Genomic DNA, 24,901 nt, shown 5'->3' with positions numbered 1-24,901 from the left:
TGCGTGCTCTGGTTGCCCTCACTCGAGACACTACATCACTCTGCAACATGAAGCTGGAGCTGCCCCTGGACACTCTGGTGGATACGTTGTTGTGGATACGTTGTTGTGAGCCTGGCTGCACTTTCTGCAGGCTGCCATCTGGGATGTCCATCGGAGGGCTATCAGTATCCAGGAGGCCCTGCGGGAGAGCTTTCACCCTGAGGAGCACTAAGAGCCTCCTTGGTCTGCCCCACTGGGCCCTATTGCCTCATTCCTCCCTCACGTCCTTCCACTTACCCCTCCCTAACCCCCCTTCCTGATGTCAAATAAAATATGTGTATTTTCATGAACACAAACTCTCTTTATTTAACAAAACTGGGAGAGAGGGGAATGAAACTCTTGGGAGACTTGGGAAAGGAAGTTGGAGAGGGGAAAAAGAGAGGGCAGGAGGGAGGAGGGGGAAACCTGAGAGGAGGGAGCTGGAAGGGGGAAGAAGGGGAAGAAGCAGGAAGGGAAGCTCAGGGTTGGGGGTCTCGCCGGACCAACTTGATTTTCATGCAAACCTGCTTCTGGGTTCGCATGTGGCCTTTGGTGGCCAGGCTGGCAGCTATCCTGCCATAGACGGCCACATTCCTCCATCTAGTGTGAAGATCATGAACGTTGGGGGCATCCTCCCCAAACCTGAATAAGGTCCATGATCTCCACCGTGGGCCAGGAAGGTGCCCGCCTTCTCTGGGCCCTAGCAGGCTCCTGGGAGTTGGCAGACTGCTCCTGGGGAGCAGTGGAGGGCTAGCTGCCAGTGTCTTCTTGGCTCATGTTTTGGGGCCAGTGGGTTGAGGCAGTGACTGCTGGCTCTGGGCTGGCAGGCTTGGAGCTGGCACAGGCACTGTGGCCAGAGTCAATACCTTTAAGGTCTCCGGGGAGGGGGGAAGGGAGAAGTATGTTCTTGGTTGAGGCTGGAGTGGCCACTAGGGCACCCTGGGAAGGCTGGAGGCCCCCTATTTTGATATAAGTGTCTACACAGCACTTATTTTGAAATAGCTATTCCAAATTTGGCATTATTCCTCATGGAATGAGGTTTACCAAATTCGAAATAAGCGCTCCACTATTTCAAATTAATTTCAAAATAGCAGTTTGGCTGTGTAGATACTAGTAAAGTTATTTTGAAATAATGGCTGTTATTTCGAAATAACTTTGCTGTGTAGACATACCCTAGGAGAGCAGAGTAGCACACCTGTTTCCACTATTTGCAGAGGCACACAAATGCTAAGGTGTCAGATTCTGCCCTGAACTACACCTCTACTTCTTTCCCAGTACCTCTGCCCAAGAAGTCCCACTGAAATTAAATGGAGTTATTTGAGGAACAGAGTGAAGATTAACATAAGTAAGGAGCTTTCCACTGAGCCATTAATATAAATGGAATAAGACAACAAAGGGCAAGGTCCTGGGACTTAGTGGAACTTTCTGCCCAGCACATATCCTAGTGTGTGTAAAAGAGGCTGTACACTGTCTATATACCCTCTCCACCATCCTGTGAGTGTTCAGGATCTATTCTGGTGTCTCGTGCAAGTTAGATAACTTTCAGAGGTGATGTAACTGCATCCTGCTGCAGCGGCTCAGACACGAGTCTACCAGTATCCATGGATCAAACAGTACGTATTCCTTTCTCCCAGGATGAAAGGAGAGAGGTGAATCTGTTGTGCAGCTGCTTTGCACAGGTAACAGCCAGAGCAGAGGCCAGAATCTGGCCCATGGGCTCCAGTCAAAGTACTCTGAGTGCTCAGCGTTAGTCCACATTACTTTTAGACTGTGACTGTCAATCTATTGATCCCGGTAGGCCATGTATGTAGCTGTGTTTAAGGTGAGAGTACATACATTGGGAGGATGCCAATCTGAAGAGGTCATATGGGCTGCAGCTGTCTACTGATTGGGCCAAGCAGCCTGCGGGCTGAACACCACTGGTCTAGACTATAAAACTGACTTGACATTTATAAGAAATGCAATGATTATTCTCTAATAGTTCTTGGATTAAAACTTGATTTACTTGGCCAAAGCGTTTACACATGCATGACATCTAACTAAATACTTTGAACAGAAATTTGTAGCAACATAAGTTTTCAGAAGTCTACATTTCACACACATCTCCCTATAATCTCCTTTTCTAATATATACCCCCCAAGACGATTCATCATTCTTACTCCTCCTGTCCCTTTCTATACCTTTGTTCTATCTTCAGTAATCCGTAGATTTGTGTACAACACTGCGGGTGTATTCTTATCAGCTCCTTGCATCTTGCTAAAGCACCAGATTTGTGCTTCTCTAAGGACTGTTTATTTTACTGCTGCCAGACACTGAGCTAATGGTTTTTAGTTTATCCCAGAACCTGTCCCTGAGCAGTCTCACAGGTGTGCTTATTTAACATACAACCCCCTTTCTCATTAGTCGCTCTCACACTCATTAAGACACATTTCAGATATTCAAACAGTGTAAGTCACTTGGCCTACCACATCACCCATTGTTTCCAGAGTGGTTTGGATCCAGTTTCCCTTCTGTTTGTCATATGCAAATCTCAACACTTTGCTGTTCCTTCCCATGTGTCCTTGATATATGCTCATCTACACAATCTCTCATGGAAGCAATTGACTTTTCACACTTAAGTACTCTGATTTACATAAATCTTGCCTCCATTTAAAGAATAATGTTATAAAGCAACATTGCCTGGAATACTTGGGGCTTACAATGCTTTTCTTAATAATTTGCATCCACAAGAACCATCCCAGTTTTTTTGAAAGGCTAATTATAAAGGTCAGTTGCACTATCCATGGGTTTCTTACCACCTCCATACACACCAGCACTCTCTATTCAGAACACACCTTCCCTAGAATGCCAACCAGTTTACAGAAGCCATCATACATCAATATTCCATGTAGCAGCACTCAGAAAAAAAAAGTCTCACAGTCTCCTGCCATTGATTTACTCCCTCAGTCCCCAAACAACAGTGGGTCATGCTAAAATCTCAAGTCATTAAAAGCTGAGAATCGGAGATCTAAGACACTTATCGCTATGGTACCCAAGTGCTATAGTTTGGTACAATGAAAAGCTTAAGCAGCTGGGCTTCTCACTGGTAAGTTCCTTCTGAGCTAAGACAGAATGAATCCTTACTCCAGATGGGTGAGTAGCAACTACATCTACCACATCCACTACTCCAGCTAGAGGTCTACTGTAAAGCACAGTGCTAGAACCTTGTTTTCTATGGAGTGATGATCACACTAATTTGGCCCCTACAGAATGAGGTGTAAATCATGCAGGGGGTATGCACACCCTGCAAGTGTTCCCCCCTTTCTCCTGAGCCTGCACCAGCATACAGTAGGAGTGGACTTGTTCTGCTCAGTATAATGAGACATATAGTTTTCACATCTGTTGCTCCCTCAAACTGAAAGACATTTACATAGAATAAACTACACAACTTCAGCTTTGTCCATTTCATAGCTGAAGTTGAAATAGCTTATTTCAGCTTTTGGTGCTGCATACCCCACAGAAAGTTGAAGGAAGACTTCTTCCTTCAATTTCCCATACTCCTTGTGAAATGAGGGTTACCATGAGTAAGAAGTCTGCCAGCTCAACATTATTTCAGAATAAATGCTTGTAGTGTAGATGCGCATTATGTTATTTTGGAATAATGCCAGTTATTCCGAAATAATGCTGCTGTGTAGACATACCCTTACTAACTCATCTTTCTACCCTTTTCCCCTTTCTTATATGCCCTCTTCACACTTCTTCATTTACTCTTTTCTCTGTTATTGCTGTCCCAGGTCTTCTCCTTTCTGCTTTAGCCTCCTCTTGACTTTTATCCAATCTCTCCTTATTACATGGCATCCCCCTTTTTATAATTTCTCACACTTGCATAATTTCTCACACTTCCTTCCCTTCCCTGGTCTCTTACTTTAGAACTCTCTTCTCCCATTTCTTTTCATGATTTATTGACAATATTCTGATTTCATTGGAATATATGTTATATACACAGTGGCACAAAATCCAGAGTGTAGACCATAAAACAATGTGTATAAATCACTCCTTATAACATAAGTCTTCAGGAAGCCATAAGTTTTAGCACCTCTGACACAAATTTACAAATAAGAATATTCTAATAGTTAAAAACTGGAATCTATATAGTAGTTGGCAGGTAGGGGCAAATAGCATGGCTGTGCTGTGTCAAAAGTGATAGCAGTAACATTTTCCAAGTTGGATGGGAGCCACTACAGAAAATGTCTGCATTCAACCATGACCGATGCTGACTCAAGCCTTCGGTACAACTATCAAGTAAAAAATATGAATGTAAGTTTTGATTTAGACCTAGTACAGCTATTAAATGACTTTGAAAGTGATGACAGTGAGCCATTCCAGAATGAAAAAGGGACCGAGACAACTCATTACAAGAACAGCTTACCACAGCATAATTCCATGCCCTCCTCTTCCTAACTCCACAGCATCCATGGAAACTGTTAGAACACAGAGAAAACAGGAGAAAAGAAACTGACGCTTCACAGTTTAAAAAAAACTTAAATTTCCATATTTCCAAAATGTATTGTGCATGCAACACATTATCCATGAAACCCCCTCAAATTAACAGAATTTTGAGACCTGAAATAGATTATTCACTTTGAGAAGTGCTGCCACTCCTGGCACTTGCTCATGAAAGCTATTTTTATAGCAACGGTTTACGTCTCAGAATGGTTCTTCAAATTACCGTTGTACAGAGCAGATTTATTTCTGTTCTTGACATGGAAATCTTAATGAGGCAACTAAAGTTTGTTTAAAAACAAACTATCTCAATAAATTTACCATTGCTAGCAAGTGCTTTGTAGTGTAACAATACTTGCTTATTAGCACCTGAGGCTCTTTGGTGGGCAGATGCACATTGCAATAGTCCCAGTTCAAGGGGTTATTTAAGCTTGTGTCTAATTTTAAGGACTGAAGAAGTCCCAACCCCAAAGAGTGGACTACTCACTTGCTTAGAGCTAGCCATGTGCTTAAGCACCGTCCTGCACGAGAGCTTCTGTGAGCATAAACTATGTCCCACAATTTTCTAAAGTAAGTGACAGGTAGACAAATACCCTGTGAGTACCCACCAGCTATACAGTGTATTTTGGAGACATTACTGGTTCATTGTAAGTGTAGAGAATATCTTTGGGACCTTTTTAATTACTCCTCAACTGAGTAAAGAGCATATATTAACCCATTGGACATGGGAACAGCAGTAAACACAGCCACCTAATACAACAACAGGATGGGGGTGGGGGGGTGGAGGGGAGGATTTGCTTCTGAGAATCCCAACTGTCAGAAACAGCTTGCCTTTCCTGTAGCTCACTAAGCAAAACTGGTGGCAGCTCCACCCACACTGTTTGTCTTGTACAACAACTACTTCATCGCAAGCTAAAAAGAGAGTGCGCGAGAGAGAATGATTCTCCAACTCTTGGTTAGAGTAATCACCTGGGACATGGAATACTCACTTTAAGCCCCTACTCCAATGACAACTTAATTATTTATCCACAGTAGAACAGCTTCAACAGCAGAGGTTGAGAAAGATACCAGAATGCCCCCCCAGAGGGCAGAACTGAATCTAGTCCCTCCCATTCCAGCTGGGAACTCTGCACACTAAAAGTTCTAAGGGGACCCAACCTCCACCCGTCACCATTTTATGAATCTCAGCTTCCTTTGTTTAGAGTGGAATGCCTAAAATCACAATGAAAAACTGGTTCACGTTGATCAGCATTTCTTGACTGACAGAACTCACAATGTTTTCTCAGTTTCCTGTTAGTCCAAAGCTTTAGAAAAAAAAATCATTTCAGGTCACAACCACACTTTTCAACTTTTTGGAATTACTCACAAACTGAAAAATCCACTCTTTGTCCAGCTCTGCATGTGGGATTGCAGATTAGAGGTGGGAAAGCACAGGTGAATGAACCAGCACAAACAAGGGATGCTGAATGAGCAGGATGACTGTGAAACTAGCCAGAAGGTATTTAGTAGCTGTAATTGTGCTTGATAGCCCTAGGAATGTAATGCAATGTTTTACCAGCCATGAAAACCTGGAGATCATAGTGCCAAACAGCAGGAATGATGGGGAATAAAGAACCGCAGTTGATGAAAGTAGTCAGGGAGCTGAGTTGATGGAAGAAAAAGATGGAGAACACTCAACCCCAATCCAGAAAAGAACAGGAATAACTTTACTGAATCATTCAATTTAAATCACAGCTACTAGTATCTGAGTTGTTGCATAGAGGAACTGAAAGATCTAATAAACTTGGGAGATGAGTGCATTCAGGAATTCACAGGAGTCACTCAACACTTTTTCAGATGGGGTCTTAAAGTGTTAGTGTGTGAAGAAAGGAAAAATTATTTTTTTCAGAAAATTTAACTAAGCAAATTCTAGAAAAGGTATAATTTGTATACTTACATCTATTATAAGCTTACCGTGGGCTTATTTTGCTGTAGTTCTACCAGCTAAAAATAGTTGTAAATACAGTAAAACCTGTGTTATCCAGCACACTCAGGGATTAGGGTGTTCCGGTTATCTAAAAATTCTGGTTATCTGAGGGTGCCATCAACCTAGGAAAAACCAATGGACAATAATAGTAAAACTCAAGTTTTTAATATTGGTAGTTTTGTAGTGTGAGGCAGTTGGTCTCACATTTCTATTTTGAGTTAAAGATGATTAGTACTTCTTAAATAAAAAATCGTTAAACCAATCATGGTAAACCAAGCCAGGCCTGTGCCCCTGAAGATGTGACAGTATTGTGGCTGGGGGCAATGCCGGTTAACAAAGTTTTCTGATTAACAGAGAGTTGGATAACAAAGGTTTCACTGTACTTGTGTTTTTTAAAGAGAAGATCAAATGTGATACAAGCAGAAAGGAATGTATTTCTTAACACTGGACATTTTTGCAAACAATTTGGAAAAGTCTATAACAACTCCATAAAGTGATCGCATCACTCAAGGAGAAACAAAATCTGTTGCGGGATTAAAATACAGGAATCTAGAAAAATTTATGAATCACTGATTTTTCTTTCTTCCCAGAAAATTCACAACTCCCATTAACAGATGTATCTGATAATGTTACTAACAATTCGGATAATTTATTTACTTTAATTTGAAATGGGCTTCTTTAGAAGCAACATGGAAACAATGAAAAACTAAGGAAGAAAAACATAAATCTGCATACGGTAGACCAATCTGTTTTGAAATGGTTAATGCTCCACCTCACCAATGAACTTATTTTTAAAGAATCATTTCAAGTTCCATTCCCAAAAGACCAGTAGTGAAATACATTTGCTTAAGAAAACTATCTACACATTTTCTGGCAGCAGCATCAGTATGTGTTCATACACTCATCCACACACAATTATCTGGATATAATGTACTCTTCTGGACTTCCTATTGCTGTACCTCTAGATCTGCAAACACATTCACTAAACTCCTCACTGGTGTAGTTCCACTGAAGTCAACATGGCTACTCATGTCTGTAATGCTAGAGACATGCTTAAGTGTTTGAAGGATTTGATGCTGTTACAAAAAGTATGTTGTACGTTTCCTCAAAAAAAAAAGGCTTTAATTCAGCAAAACACTTATGTGCTTAAATCCATCCCTATTCAGGTAAGCACTTAAGTATGTGCTTAAAAATCGAGACTTGCATGGATGCTTTGCTGAATTACATCTCATGTTAAAAGAAATATTAAAGATGCACAGTTAAACACTCAGCTAGGCAATGTCCCCACTTAAGTTGCTGATATAGTCTTATAAATATGTATGACACTGTAATTACATGAGCTCTGGCTTCTTCTCAAATAATAGAATGTCATTCAGCTTTCCCTATATAATTAGAAACATGAACATAGCATCTTCTATGGCTGCGCTATGCTCAGCAACTACCAGGGGAAGCAATCTGTCAAGTATAGATATTAGATGTGCAGAGAACGGAAGCAGCATTTCTCTGGAGACCTGCTTCATTCAAAATATAAATTTTACTTACATTTGTATACCAAAAACTTTACAGACATGTTCACCACGCACTAATGGCCAATGCAACACACTTCTCTGTGCAACACTGTGCAACCCTATTCAGTCATGGCAAAACGTCTTGTATACTTGTCTCACTAGTAAATAAACAATCCCAATTTGTGTGGTTTGAATCCCACTTCTATGCCTTACCATATCTTACAGATACATTTTGAAGAGTGATCTAATTCAAAGAATGGCATGTAAAGATCACTACGTACTGTATAAAAGTTACAGAGGTTAGCTGAGGTAGTCTGTAAGTGAAAAAACTTAAAAAACAACAAATAGTCCTGCAGCCCCTTGGGCTACGTCTAGACAGAGGGGCTATTTCTGGATACCAGAAGTATCCCAAAATAGCAAATCCATGTCTTTAAATGCAGCTGTAATTTCAAAATATATTTCAAAATAATGGGTGTGCTATTCTGGCATCCCTGTAACCCTCATTCCAGGAGGGTTAAGGGACTTGTTGGAATAGCACTTTATTTTGAAATTTGGCACTGTGTAGACAGCAACAAATTTTGAAATAAGGTATTACGAGGTAAGGGTGGTTTGCAGACACATCCTTAAAGACTATCAAAAATTGTAAACGGTATCATGAGCTTTCGTGGGCTCAGATGAACTAGGTTGTGCCCATAAAAGCTCATGATACCATCTACATTTTTTGTTAGTCTCTAAGGTGCTGCAGGACTATTTGTTGTTTTTTTTTATTAAGTGTATATGCAAACATTTCTGATACATAAAAAGCTTTTGGTTGGTTCAATAAGCCATGTTGATATTCAGAAAAAAATACAGCTTGGGTAGTGCTTTTCTGTCATGGTATTCTTTGTACTTCATCCTCATCAGTAAAAAAGTTATTGTCTTTTTTTAATGAAAGTTTTACTCAGAACCTTTCTAAATTTGTGAGTGATCCAAAAAAATAACCAACCCCATTTCTTAGTCTGGTTTTCTTTTTTTCTTTACTTTAATGGCTTCACAAATGTTAAAGTATGCTGCTGACACTATTATCATTGCTTCAGATGCTCTTTTGTTAATGTCTTTTTCCTCGAATATAACCTAGATACTTGGCTGTCTTACCATTGTGCGAGGAACCTTAAAAATCTGTAATTCATTGTTCATGTCATCTCTGTGGTTGATCTACAGAGAATAACTGCCTTCTGCTCCTCCCAGCTCATTGTTAAGGCCTAGATTTTTTAAGATAGTTCAGCATTTAGTAGGATTTTCAAAGCCAGTAGGTATCTAATTGCCATTGAAGTGAATGTGAGTTGGGCATGTAAAAAGTTCTAAAACTCCAGGTAGGTATGGATTTAACTATGTCCATCTTCAGATACTTAAAGACCTATAAAAATCTGGCCCTGAGTCCTTCAGCTTCATTTGTAGGCTCTCACTTGTCGTAAGTAAAAGTCCCGTGTCCAAATCTTAGTGGTGGCCGAGACTGGGTTATTTTAATGAGACATGCTTCCCTTCAGTTTAATATTGCTGTGATTAAAAATTGAAGCTGGTGGATCTACCCTAAACTGGTTCATCTGATAAATACCTTGGAACATTTCTTAAGGACGTGCTACATTTGAACAGAAACAAAAGACAGGACTATGCAGCACTTTAAAGACTAACAAGATGGTTTATTAGGTGATGAGCTTTCGTGGGCCAGACCCACTTCCTCAGATCAAATTGTGGAAGAAAATTGGCATGACCATATATAGCAAAGAGATACAAACAAAAAAAAGTGAACACATATAAAATAGACAAATCAGATTTTAGAACAGAGGGCGGATGAGGGGTGGGAGGTTAATGTCTATGAGGTAATGATATTAGAGGTGATAATTGGGAAAGCTATGTTTGTACTGGGTGAGATAATTAGCCTCTTAGCCTCAGAGTAAATATGTGGACAAAGCTTTGCTCTGCTGATACCATCATTGGACCTAACCATTCCAGTTATAAGATCAAGAACACATATTCCTGCTCATCCAGAAATATAATTTATGCCATCATGTGCCAACAGTGTCCTTCTGCTATATATATTGGACAAACTTCTCGGACACTTCGCCAAAGAATCAATGCCTACAAAACAGACATCAGACAGTTTCACAAATTAAAAACAGCTTCTTGCCATTTCAACCAGCCTGGGCATTGTCTCAACAACCTTATTACCTGCATCCTGCTTCAAAGAGGCTTTAACACAAGACTTCAAAGAGAAGCCTCTGAACTGTCATTCATGATTAAATTTGACACTTTACGAATGGGGCTTAACAAAGAGGCTAATTATCTCACCCATTACAAAGATAGCGTCCCCAATTATCACCTTTAATATCATTACCTCATAGACATTATCGTGTTTCCATCATCCTGATAAGTTGTTGAAGAAAGCAGGTGTAGATCCTGGTCTGCATACAAATGTTGAACTACTCTATTTATAACTAGCAGAAATACTCGGCATTGCCCAGGGAAAATATAAGAAAAGGTGTGATGAATGAACTATGTCAATGACATTAACATAGCATATTTTATTGGAAATACTTTTCTCTTATATATTACTTTAAGAAATTAACATAGCTAGTACTTTTTTGGTTATCGTAGGGAAAGGATCTCATAGTTGCAGTTTATGTGACATGCTTAACAGAAGAGTCCAGCAAATGCCTATGATCAGGCACTACTAAAAGTTAATTAGTGACCCAATTGGGGCTCTGGGGGAACCAATTTTGAGATATAGCCAATCCAGTTATTTAAGTTAGGAAATCAGTAGTACCTGTGCAAAATTTGATGTTTCTAGCTCTTACCATTTCGAAGATCTTTTGGGACAAACAAACAAACAAACAAAAGCAAACTTTCAAAAATATTTTTAAGAAGATGGTGTAGTTAAAGCATTACAACCCTGTAATGCTGAGCTTGTTATACTGGTTAATACTGCAGGGGACCAGAATAAGCGTATTTATACCAATATAAAACTGTATCCACATGAGGGATTCTACCAGTATAACTAGACTGCTAACAAAAGAACCAACAAGGTAATACTAGTACATAAATTGTGTTTAGACTAAAATAATGGGTAGCATATGACTCATTGGCAGTAGTATAATAAAAGTTGCGTTAAACAACATGACCAACTATACATGGTGTTTCTTCTGAAAGAAGTGTAAACTCATGCTATGCCTCTTTTGAACACTATTAGCAGTTTTGTCCAAATTACACTGCAGTGCTTTGAAACCAAACCTTTACAAATAACATTGCAAAATGAATGCAGCAAGCCATAGTTGGTTACCTCTTGCAGAAGCATCTTATCACTATAGAGACTGTAAGCAACATGTCAGATTCTTTAAAGAATACACTGACATTCAACTAAGACTCTTAGCACCCTGGCAGCAATTATCCTTCATTTAAAAATCATAACAAATGCAGAATGTACACTTACAAAGACACTGATAGTGGTCAGTTCCCTTCACTCACTGAAATCTTTTTAAAAAGACTTTATGGGCTGGACCAAAGCATATTGCCATGCAAAGGATTTAGAGTTGAACCCTGATTCTTCAGCTAACTGAGGAGATAGACCCTCTCTCTACAGTGAGAATTTCTATTGCATCACAAACCGAACTGATGTGCTCCACATGTATAATTTAAAAACATTTGTTTGTGTTTTCTTGTGTTGAAATTCAGAATTTAGTGATACCACAAACACCACAAAACAAACAAATTTCCCTCAGAAATTATCCAGAATGGAAAAATTCTATCAAGGACTGAGCCAAATCCCTGCTCTCAAATATGCTCAATCATCCTAATAAGTTTGGATTTGAAGCTAGATTCAAACTGTATGGCTTGGGCCCATCTCCAGTTTCTTCTGGAGCACTAATGCGAGGATGATTTTCATGCTGTGCTATAAGGCCTTGAAAGAGGGTGAGTGACTGTCACATTACCGAATTGGAGGGAAGCAGCCATATCGCTGCTGCACCCCTAGGTGGGGGTGTTGGCCCCAGAAATTGGTATAAAAGGGGGCCATGTGGGATATTGAATGGGAGCTTATTGTTTGCTGATCCTGTGTACGCTATTTATGTGGGTGTATAATGTCTGTGTGTGTAGGTAGGAATCTGTAATCTGTGTGGAAGCTGAATATTTCTTTGGATGTGGTTGAGCATTGCTATGGACAGGCTGATTAGCCAGGCCCTGTGGGACAATGGCACTTGATGGGCCAAGGACACACCTAAAGCATGAGGGCGGAGACCTAAGAGCGGCCAGCAGAGAGAGGCTGAAGACCAGGTGACCTGCTATATACAAGAAGAGGCCAGAAAGGAGGTATAAAGAGGCCATGTGGTCGATGCCATTTTGTTCTCAGCTCAGCACTTCATCCCAGAGGCAGCATTGCAGGGATTGAAGAGCCCAGAAGACCTGTGAACCCACCCTGATCTTAGGATGTGCAACAAGAACTTTTAAACCAGCAGCTGTAACATCTCTGCTAGAGCCTGCATCGAGGACTGGGAGATTCGATGCATGTAAAGTACTATTCTTTAACAACCTGACTCTCATGCTTTTCTTTCTTGTGATAATAAACCTTTAGTTTTAGATTCTAAAGGATTGGCCCAGCGTGATTTGTAGGTAAGATCCAGAGGGTAAATTGACCAGGGATCTTGGAACCGGACAGAACTTGTTCGGGGTAGGTGGGATTGGGTGTTAGGACCCCCCACCTGTTTATGAGGCCCGGGGCCAGCTGGGGCACGGATATTGCTGGGGTGTCGGAGGGGTTTTGCTCATGAGGCTTCAGGCAGGCAGCTGAAGCGCTCTGAGACTGGTTTGTGGCCTGTTTGGAGAGGTCACCAGTTTGGGGGCTGTAAGGACCCCCGGATTTGAGCAATTCACCCTGAGTGGACGCCCTCAGCTGTGCCCAGACACGGCCCGGTCCGTCACAGTGACATTACTCAGGTGCAGAATATGACTGTTGGAAGGCACCCTGGAGAAGAGAGGATATTTACGTCTCTTTGAAATAGAATGCGCTGGTCTAATCAGTTCTGAGCTACTGACATATTAGAGTTCTGTACCTTTAACAATTACTTGCTTTTGACGAAATCCTGCAAGACCCTACCTGGTTTTGTCTGCCATTGATTTCAAATGGAGTTGCAAGTGCAAGCCTCAAGCCGTATGTTATAGGTTCACATTTGGAACCAATTTGTTGGTCTTGCTTTTAAATCTATGGGAGTTTGGGGAGCACAGAGAACACAGAATTAGGCCCATTTTTATCATTATTGAGTATTCTATTGCGGTGTTTATGATTCTCTGTACATTCATGCCATTTGCTGGTGCTGCTGAAAAGGGAAATAGCAAGTATTCCCCTCTGGAAAAGAGAGTGACTCATTGTAAATTAGCTACTATCAGCAAAAGTGAGCTACTCTGTTTAAAGACCTTCAAATAGGACATTTTTAGCAATGTTAATTCTTCTCTTTATAAAAAGCTGACATGAATCAAGAAATAAAATGGCATGCCATGAATCTGTAAGTACTGGCCCCATGTGTACAAAGGGTATATTCTAGAGTGCTTGTGAAATTTTGGAGCATTAGCTTGGCAATTTGGCATTCATCTGCAGATTTCTGAAAAATTACTCTGAACTTTTGAAAATGTTCTGCTTTAGATATGTCTGTTCCCTGGAGCCATTTATGGATCCAGAGAAAAGAGTTAACATTATAAGTAACAGAACGCAGAAGAGATACAGAATACATGTAAAAAGGGAACTTGTAGGAACAAGTTAATACTGAAATAGGACTAATCCCTGAAATAAGAACTCATCAAGGAAACAAATTCTGAGATAGGAGAAATACTGGAGAAAAGCACCTGCTGACGGATAGCAAAACAAATACTACTGTGAATTGACACAGCAGTTCTGCCAACTCCTAATGGTAATCTGAACATACGATTGCTTCAGGAAGCAGGAGGACATTCCAGGAATGTGAACCAATTGAGGGGGGAAATTAAAAGTATGGACATGGTCTCAATTTGTGAAGTTGTGGTTATAAAATATATTTGACTCTTTTATTGCTTAGTGAATATTTGTACATTGCTTTGGAATTTTAAGCTATACCATGTACTGGTTGTTTTTACCCATGAAATAAAGATGTGCTTTCCTCACCATAGTACAAGGGCTAATGAAGCTAAGGATCTGAACATACACAGAACTAAGGAATGAGGAAAAGTTTACAGGAAGAGTTGTTCAGACTAATGAAGAGAACTCACAGCATTTTAAAATTACCTCCATCTCCATGAATGGTTGTGTGTGTCTTTTGTGTTGGGTTTTTATCACATCTGGGTCTTCCAGAGTAAGAAGTAATCTATTGAACTCAATAACATTTTATCCCTCAGTACTTCATTGATACTACAAAAAGCTTTACCAAGAACTGACTTTAAATAGATTTGAATATCACTGCAGTAGAGTAAAAACTCATTAATGAAGTAAATAAACAAGCCACTGACATTATGCTTTGCAAGCTTATTACCACATTCTTTATCTTAAAACAACAACAACCCCCCACATCTCTAGTTAATACCAAAAAACTGCCCTTTATCTTTAAATCCATGACATGGTCTCAGCAGGTCTGCTATGCTGTGTTTGGCTAATAGCTGTTGTGAAATTACATGTTTTGTGGATTCTGGAGTAAAGTTTTATTTAAAGGGTGAAATAAAGATGTTTAATGGGAATATTATAAGTACAGTTCCAGCTTCAGTCTTCACGGCTGAGGACGTTGGGGGGATTCCCAAATCTGCACCGTCCTTTTTGGTTGATGGATCTGAGGAACTGTCCCGGATTGAAGTGTCATTAGAGGAGGTTTTGGAACAAATAGAAAAATTTAATGCTAACAAATCTCCAGGACCGGATGGCATTCATCCAAGGGTTCTAAAGGAACTCAAATGGGAAATTGCTGAACTATTATCTGTAGTTTGTAACCTATCCTTTAAATCGGCTTCCGTACCTAATGACTGGAAGGTAGCCAATGTGACACCAATATTTAAAAAGGGCTCTAGAGGCGATCCGGGCAATTACAGACCGGTAAGTCTAACTTCAGTACCGGGCAAATTAGTCGAAACAATAGTAAAGAATAAAATTGTGAAGCATGTAGAAGAACATAATTTGTTGGACAAAAGTCAACATGGTTTCTGTAAAGGGAAATCCTGTCTTACTAATCTGTTAGAGTTCTTTGAAGGGGTTAACAAACATGCGGAAAAGAGGGATCCAGTAGATATAGTATACTTAGATTTTCAGAAAGCCTTTGACAAGGTCCCTCACCAAAGGCTTTTGTGTAAATTACATGGCCATGGATAAGAGGGAAGGTCCTTTCTTGGATTAAGAACTGGTTAAAAGACAGGAAACAAAGGGTAGGAATAAATGGTAAATTTTCAGAATGGAGAGGGGTAATTGGTGGTGTCCCCCCAGGGTCAGTCCTGTTCAACTCATTCATAAATGATCTGGAGAAAGGGGTAAGCAGTAAAGTGGTAAAGTTTGCAGATGATACCAAACTGTTTAGGATAGTCAAGACTGAAGCAGACTGTGAGGGACTCCAGGAAGATCTCACCAAACTGAGTGATTGGGCAACAAAATGGCAACTGAAATTTAATGTGGATAAGTGTAAAGTAGTGCACATCGGGAAAAATAACCCCAAGTATATGTACAGTATGATGGGGGCTAATTTGGCTACGACAAATCAGGAAAGAGATCTTGGAGTTATCGTGGACAGTTCTCTGAAAACATCCACATAGTGTGCAGTGGCGGTCAAAAAGGCAAATAGGATGCTAAGAATTATTAAGAAAGGGATAGAAAATAAGACCCAGAATATCTTACTGCCCTTGTATAAAACTATGGTACGCCCACATCTTGAATACTGTGTACAGATGTGGTCTCCTCACCTCAAAAAAGATATTTTGGCCTTGGAAAAGGTTCAGAAAAGGGCAACTAAAATGATTAGGGGTTTGGAACGGGTCCCATATGAAGAGAGGTTAAAGCGACTGGGACTTTTCAGTTTAGAAAAGAGGAGACTGAGGGGGAATATGATAGAAGTATATAAAATCATGAATGGTGTGGAGAGGGCCAATAAAGAAAAGGTATTTATTAGTTCCCTAAATAGAAGAACTAGAGGACACCAAATGAAATTAATGGGTAGCAGGTTTAAAACTAATATAAGAAAGTTCTTCTTCACACAGCGTGTAGTCAACCTCTGGAACTCCTTGCCAGAGGAGGCTGTGAAGGCTAGGACTATAATAGAGTTTAAAGAGAAGCTAGATAATTTCATGAAGGTTAGGTCCATAAAAAGCTATTAGCCAGGGGATTAAATGGTTTCCTTGGCCTCTGTTTGTCAGAGGCTGGAGAGAGATGGCAGGAGACAAATCGCTTGATCATTGTCTTCGGTCCACCCGCTCTGGGGCACCTGGTGCTGGCCACTGTCGGCAGATAGGATACTGGGCTAGATGGACCTTTGGTCTGACCCAGTACAGCCATTCTTATGTTCTTATGTTAAGTTCTTATGTTAATATGGGTATTCATTTACAATAAATTGTGGCATAAGAATAATACACTAAAATATCTTTTGGATGAATTGGTCTTCTAGAGTTGGACTCACTATAATCTTTGCATCATCAACCAACTGTCTCATCTTGATTCTTCTCTTGTACCTTAACACTTCTTTCAAGAATTTGACCACTTTTTCCTCTTAATCCATTACTTTTTTCCATTTATATTGCCTGCAGCTAACTTAGTTCCCCACAAAGCCAGTTTCAAGTATTGGAGCTGAGGGCTCTCACTGTGTTTTCCCTACTTTGGGGTGTATTAAATATAAATAATGTCAGTCAATAGCTCAGCAGGACTATGAATAAAAAATGCTGCATCTTGCATCACTTTCCATGAGAAATACATAAGCAGCAAACATCATGAGTAAAAATGATCATTTCTGGTAAGATATCATAATCATTTTACATGTTTTTTTGTACTCCACTCCAATTTACACTGTAGTCACAAATGCATAGTCTATTAGATAGTCACTTAGTTTCAGACAGCCAGATATAGCAGTTTTCTATGTTCTTATTTAATGAACTTCCCTCTCAATTAGAAGGGTTTGCCAGTGGTGATCAATAAATGTCTTAGATATTTACAGAGCAAATATTATGAAGAGTCAGAGACTAAAAGGATGGGGAGGAAGAGAGGAAAGGAAAGATTATGAAATTTAATTACCCCTAATTGTCAACAGTCTCAGAACCTTCACAGAACAACGTTTTTAATATTTAGTGATTTTTTTTTTGGTAACTACTTGAACCTTCATAAGCATAGATTTGGCTTTATTAGTTCACTAATTAAACCAAGCAGTTTTATGAAATTTAGAATAGAGAGTGTGGAACCAATCAGTGAGTCATTGTTATGAATATTTTCTGGGAGTTCAGAATCTGGACCCAGAGTGGACCCCAAAACTTTTTGACTGGCCCTTATGTTTATAAAATCATGGAACCAAATTGTGTGATGTTGCCAGGTATTTGATCCAGTTTTCACTGCTAGCCCCTTCTTTCGTAATGGGCCAAACCAGAACACCAGCCAGAATACCCCAAAGTTTAAGTTAATTTAAATCTGTCCTACATCTCCACATAGCAAAGAACAAACCTGTGGCTGCCTTGGGTCAGCCTACAGACATGCAGGGCATAGGCTGCAGCAGGACTGCTTCATTACTGTGTTTAATTTCAGCCATGGTTGTGCCCAACCTCCAGGGCTCTCCCATTCCACAGGGTCCTAGAGTCTAGGCTACAATCTAAGCTCCCAGAAGTCTATACAGTAATGAAACAGCCTCCCAGCCTGAACTCCATGGCATAGGCCACCCATAGGTTTTTCTTTGCTGTGACCTACCCAACTATGTTTTGGACACAAAGATTCTAAGGTCAGTCACACGGGTTTCATCCTCGAGTAACTCCACTGTTTGAAGGAAAAAATTTGGGAATTACACTAGTGTAACTGAGAGTAGAATGTGGCCCATAATAATGAATCCAATGTTTTGGAAATTGAATAGACCTCATGCTGACCTCAGTTATATTATATTTACACCAGTATAATTTCAATAGGTCAGGCTCTCCAGTATCTTGCAACTTATGTAGGCAGCTACATCTGTTCAAAATGAATCAAAAAGGATACCAATGATGTAAAATAACTGAATAGTTCTGACTCAGTGGGTTAAATACCCACTTTGTTCATATTTAAATGAATACTTCAGCATGCAAGTCATGGGAGATTTAAGACCACTCTGACTTATTTCAGTGAAGTTACTTGTGATTTGTAAGTGTATGGGTTTGGTCTGTGCAGACTTGCACCAAGACAAACTAAATCAGATTTAATTCATATCTAGGGTTTTTGGGTGCAAGTCTGTGTGTGGATACTTATTTCAGAATAAACGTGTCCTATTTTAAAGTATTTTTATATTTAGTTATTTTTCTTTAAGTTTCTGTGTAAACAAGCTCTCCGTGAAACTAGAATCAAGACTATTTGATTTAGAGCTGCATGAAAAAACACAGCATGTACGATAAACCTGTAGTAGTTTAGTCTTTCAGCTATCTGGAAAAAACAAAAACAAAAAACCAAAGTCCCAGCTTTTTCTTCTAGGCTACTTATCAACTCTTCAAATTACTAAAAAAACATTTTCTGCCACTTAGTAAAGAATGTAACTCGGCTTATGGAATTTCCTGTACAGAACACGTAACAGCAGCTCACTGTAAACTGAACTGGCTTACAAGCCCATGAGGTATGAATCCTTTGTATTTAGGATACTGTCTGCCTGTTGTAACACAAAGTCAATTCAGATGCCTGAAGTGTGCAGCTCAAGCAGGCAGCCTAAGATTTGTAAATTCTACTGGCGGTCAACTCTGGAATCTATTTCCCGACTTGATCTGAGTCTAAAAATATATTCACCATCAGAGTACATAAGGTTTTAACTGCAAATGGGAAGAAGTGTTGGGAGGAGTCTATTCACTTAGGGCCGGGATGTTGTTAATCATGAATTGTTCACAGGATCAGAGTGAAAACCAAAATTACTGCAAATACAGGCAGTCCCCGGGTTACATGGATCCGACTTACATCAGATCCCTACTTACAAATGGGGTGAGGCAACCCAGCACTAGCTGCTTCCCCCCAGCAGACCAGGGAGACGTGGAGCGGCTTTTCTCAGCAGACACCTCCGCTTGAGAATAAAAGACTGAGGGAAGTGAGGTGTGGGAGACTAAGGGTGTGTCTAGACTACATGCCTCCTTCGACGGAGGCATGTAGATTAGCCAGATCGGAAGAGGGAAATGAAGCCGCGATTAAAATAATCGCGGCTTCATTTAAATTTAAATGGCTGCCCCGATCTGCCGATCAGCTGTTTGTCGGCAGATCGGGGGAGTCTGGACGCGATGCCCCGACAAAGAAGCCTTTCTTCATCGACACAGGTAAGCCTGGTTTCACGAGGCTTACCTGTGTCGATGAAGAAAGGCTTCTTTGTCGGGGCATCGCGTCCAGACTCCCCCGATCTGCCGACAAACAGCTGATCGGCAGATCGGGGCAGCCATTTAAATTTAAATGAAGCCGCGATTATTTTAATCGCGGCTTCATTTCCCTCTTCCGATCTGGCTAATCTACATGCCTCCGTCGAAGGAGGCATGTAGTCTAGACACACCCTAAAACTGAGCTCTGGAGAAATGTTTGGCTAGAGTTTCCCCTACAGTATGTACCAGTTCCTACTTACATACAAATTCAACTTAAGAACAAACCTACAGACCCTATCTTGTACGTAACCCGGGGACTGCCTGTAACTGGAAAAATTAACAGTATAATGACACCTTTATAAACTGAGACAAAATTGTGCTGAAGTTTATGCTAAAAAACCTTGTAGTATCTGTGAACATTTTTTTGAATGATCTGTGAAGAAAGAGACAGCATGTCAACTAATTCTGATTGTTTCTGCTTTTCAATTTTTGCATGTGAAAACCACACAGATGATAAATATTCCTGAAAGAAGAAATATGTCGCAGTGTCTTTGCCTTCTGGGATCTCATACCAAGCAGGCTTTATGTTACATCTTCATAGCCATTCAAACTGGAGCACTTGGAGGCTTCACTTTCTAGGCATTTCAAAGAAACTGAACTGCATGACTCCCATTTGAGTCAATACATCTAAATCATCATCAACACTTTGCAGTACTAGGGCATACATTTACATTTGGAGTGATTAAATATAGCTACAAACAGTGGCAATTTATTAAGTGATTTCATTATGGTGTAATGCTCAGTGATTTAAATTTTAACTTAGTGATTACAATTTTCTGTTGACTCATTACTCATATTGCATTTACCAAAATACCTGCTTTGACACCTTTTTTTTTAGCATTACTGGTTATTTTGCTAAGAAATGCCATATAAAGTATTAATTATCTTAGTTCTCATTCCCACAAAAGGATTTAATAGTACTGACCGGTTTGTAAAATAGACTAACCATTTATGTAAAAAAAAAATATGTTTTCTAATCAGTTTTCAATAGTAATCTGATTATGGACTTCTGCTTGACTACCATATTAGCTGCCATCTACTATCATGAAAAGTATGAATTTTAAGTGTAGGATAATTGCTCCCTCTTAACTTAGAGTAGGTAATTTATGCCCACATTTCATGAAATTAAAACAAGAATTGACACCAAAAAGTCAGTAGGAGGTTAGGAAAAACTCATTTTGAAGGATTGTTTTTTAAGTCCGTTTTCCATGAATCTTTGAAGATGTTTAAAAAGAGAAATAAAAGAAAAAAATTACAGTGATCATTGCTACAGTTAAGATCTGCTGTAGCTAGCTAACACAGTTCTGTAGCTATGGGTTTTCTTTGGGGAAAGTCCCTGCCAACACTGTTTAAATTTAACCTATTTTCTTATCTTTCACTCATGTGGACTTAATCCCAACCTGAAATCCTTAGACAGCATCAAGTTTAAACAAACCCAAAATAGCCATGGCTTTTAGAACAAGGATTTCTCATTTGCCTCAAGTACTGTATACTAAGCTAAGGGTTGGAATGGTCTAGAAACAAATCACCTGAAACCAATGAGATTTCCCTAATTTTGTGCCACAGCCACTTAAAACAGTGATTTCCATACGATCACAATGCAAAAACTATAAGCCCAAATTTGCTCCAAAAGTCTTCACAACTTAGTGTGTCTTTTGGCAAATACCGAGATACATATTCTTGGCTGCAGCTGAAGAGCCCAACTCAGGACAGATTAGTTACAAAGATCATTTTAAGCCATTTGTGCTGCTCTGATTGTGTATGGGCCAGGCACTGGGTTTGTCTTGCACTTATGGCAGCCAGAGGACTTCTTTAAAAGCCTACAAGGAGCTAGTTACAAGTTCAAATCATCAAAGTGTAGGGAAGTCCTCTTTTCCCCAGCTATTCCCCATGTGCTCACCACACAGAGGAATATAGCTTAGGAGCCTGTATGCCAGCTCCACACTCAGAAGATTATCCTTTACTTGGTGTTAGTTCTATGGTCAGCTATGACTACTTAGGACAATTCTGTGCAGGAGGCACAATGAACAGTAGCTCTGGTACAGGAGAGAGTTGAGGGGAGGCCTAGAGTTAAGTTTTTTGTGGAACCCTAAATCAGATGAGTTTCAAATGGCTTTGGGTCTCATTTTCAACAGAAAAGAAAACAGAGAGCTAATGAGAGACAGACTACAACCTTCCTTCAGGCTCTGTGTACTAATCTAGGGAGAATTTCCTCAGCACAAAGCTGATATAATCAGCCCTATGTAGATCCACCCACAAGCCTTGGCATTGGAGAGGAGTACCACAGAGCTTCTAGAATCTCTGCTTCAGTATGCTACAGTATACCCACAGCAAGAAAGTTGCTGAACATTACGGCTGTGGTGATCCTTAGCTGTAATATTCAACAACCATGTGGTGTAAAGATGGATTAAAGCCACCTTGTAAAGTATAGAATGGAGTCCATAGGTCTCCACAATTGCACTAACTATTCCCATTGTTAATTTTGGAAAGTAATTTGCTGGAGCGCTCAGCTATCATATGATCCTTAATGTTCTGAATTTTAGCATATGTAGAGCACAATTTTCAAATCTCTCTCTCTCTATTTACCTGAATATCAACAGATTTTAATCAGTTTACCACAGAGATTGTAAACTTACTGGAGGGCCTATTTCATTCTCACCTCTGTGGTAACTTTACGAAATAATTACCCTCCATACTAATGTTGTCTAGTGGCCTGTAGACCTGTGAAGTTTGGATGACCATAGGCCCCCTGGCCAGGGCAGCAGCTCCTCCAGTCTCAAGGTTTAAAATCTGAGCTCCAGATTATTCCTGTATTAGGTTTTAAAATAATTCTATTAAAAGGACCAAATCACACACAATATTAACAGTTCAGAGACTATTTACATTAGAAACAACAAGCTTTCTGTGACCAAAATGGCATTTGCAATATTTGTTACCTTAAACAGCTTTTAACAATGGTCTCTCATTATTCAACTGTCTTAATATGATATTGCAATTCTTATACAACAAAGCAACCAGTTTCCTGAGGATGTGGCATCTCCTCAGTGATAAGAAAAGACAAATTATGGGAACATAGAATCAGTTTTAAAGGATTTTTCTTAGCTGGATGGGAGTAACACACTAGCAGCAACCAGTTTCAATCTGCCTATTTGTGGACCACAACAGTAAATCTTTGTCAAACTCGTGTCCAGCCCCAATTAAAACGTGCTGCTAAAAAGTCCCTTTAGGAGGATAACTCAACATGAGGAAGGATTATTAGAATTTAATAGTAACAAAGGTTGTAGTTACACCTGCATATTACCACTTTCTTACAGTGTGCAAGTGCCCTTAAGCCATGAAATGGATGGAAAGTATTTGCTCCTTTTTTCAGGCATACATTTTGTACACATTATTTTAAATGCCTACACTAATTCTCCTGTCACTGGACTTAGCCAATCTACAGTTAGCTCTTCCAAAATAAAATGGTTTCTATTAATCTGAGAATTAATTGTGAAATAGGATGGATTTCCTAGCAGTATTGCAAGGCGTTTTGTTTCTCTTCTCCTTTGTAGATAGTGTGGCATTATAAATTAAGGTTTTTTTTTTCTTTATTAGGTCCTCCAATGTAGTTATTCTGATAGCAAATAAGGGTCAGTTACTAATTAGTCTGAGATTTTAGAGCTATCTGTTGGAACGTAAAACAGAAGATCAGAATGATACAGGCTCCCTCTAGACTCTGCATTTGAATCTCTGTCTTCAGACAAATATTGAAAGCAATACTCCCTAGTTCCTCCCAAATAATTGTTTTAATGGCCTATCACATTGTTTGCCTTATACTGTTGTCTTTTGTTGCAGTGCCTATGTTATGCCTCATTGGATTCATTCTCTACTTGACCTATCTGACCTTCATTGGTCCCAGGGAACTGTTACATAAAGAGGCATAGCTATAACTATGGGTTTATAAACCTACCTAGCTCTTATGTAACACTTGTCGTCAAAGAGCCCAAAGCACTAAAAAAAAGAACTAAGCCTTCTTACCTCCATTTTACTGATGGGGAAAAAAAGGCCCAGAAGTGAAGTGAATTGCCCAAGGTCACCTTGCAGGGCAGAGCTGCAATGAGGAGACCAATTTCCAAAGACTTCATGACACTGCAGTACCTTACAAGTGATTAACATCTGGCTAAATTGTGATTCTTCTGGTTAAAATATACAATCAGTTGTTTGTTGTACCTAAGAGCATGATTTAGCAAGTTTTCTCACCACCTCTCTCCTACAGATTTCCCCCACATACACACAAACATGGATATCTGTGGATGGAGAGGGGGCAAAGGGATAGAATCATAGAAACTTCTGGATGCTCTATTTTGAAAAAGCCTTGTTTGTGGTCAAGAACGCCTTTTTCAAAAAAAGGTGTTCTTCCTCATAAAATGAGGTTTACCGCTGTTGAAAAAACTGCCGCATTCTTTCGATTTAATTTTGAAAGAACGTGGCAGCAGTCTATATGCAAGTGAATTTTTTTAGAAAAAAGGCCACTTTTTCTTTTGTATTGTTCTCTTATCCCTTAAGAATGAAACATGTGTTACCATTATCTTTTTTTTCTTAAACTTACGTAAGAATGGCCATACTGGGTCAGACCAAAGGTTCATCTAGCCTAGTATCCTGTATGCTGACTGTGGCCAGTACCAGATGCCCCAGAGGGAGGGAACACAACAGGTAATCATCACATGATCCCTCTTCTGTCATCTTTTTCCAGACACACAGAGGCTAGGGACACCATTCCTATCCATCTTGGCTAATAGCCATTGAAGACCTAAACTCTATGGCCGTGTCTACATTGGCACCCTTTTCCGGAAAAGGGATGCTAATGAGACAAGTTGGAATTGCAAATGCCGCGGAGGATTTAAATATCCCCCGCGGTATTTGCATGAACATGGCTGCTGCTTTTTTCCGGCTCGGGGCTTTGCCGGAGAAAAGCGGCAGTCTAGACGGGATCTTTCGGAAAATAAAGCCTTTTCTGGAAGATCCCTTATTCCTGATTTTAAGAGGAATAAAGGATCTTCCGGAAAAGGCTTTATTTTCCGAAAGATCCCGTCTAGACTGGCGCTTTTCTCCGGCAAAGCCCCGAGCCGGAAAAAAGCAGCAGCCATGTTCATGCAAATGCCACGGGGGATATTTAAATCCCCTGCAGCATTTGCAATTCCAACTTGTCTCATTAGCATCCCTTTTCTGGAAAAGGGTGCCAATGTAGACACAGCCTATAAATCTATCTATCTTTTTTTTTAACCCTGTTAAAGTTCTAGCCTTCACCACATCCTCTGGCAAGGAGTTCCACAGGTTGACTGTGTGCTGAGTAAAGAAAAACTTCCTTTTGTTT

General features: G+C 39.9%; 1 long non-coding RNA gene across 1 annotated transcript in view; it reads right to left on the bottom strand.

The window, feature by feature from the left end:
* Positions 1 to 24,901, bottom strand: part of LOC142830496 (uncharacterized) — an 86,235-nt gene that overhangs the window by 12,424 nt on the left and 48,910 nt on the right. The window contains exon 2 of the long non-coding RNA XR_012905791.1: positions 4,427 to 4,478. This is a non-coding gene — a long non-coding RNA (uncharacterized LOC142830496). The remainder of the gene's footprint in view (positions 1 to 4,426; positions 4,479 to 24,901) is intronic.

The sequence above is a fragment of the Pelodiscus sinensis genome, chromosome 8 (genome assembly GCF_049634645.1).
Source record: "Pelodiscus sinensis isolate JC-2024 chromosome 8, ASM4963464v1, whole genome shotgun sequence".
NCBI classification, from domain to species: domain Eukaryota; kingdom Metazoa; phylum Chordata; order Testudines; family Trionychidae; genus Pelodiscus; species Pelodiscus sinensis.
This window is presented reverse-complemented; position numbering and strand designations above follow the sequence as displayed.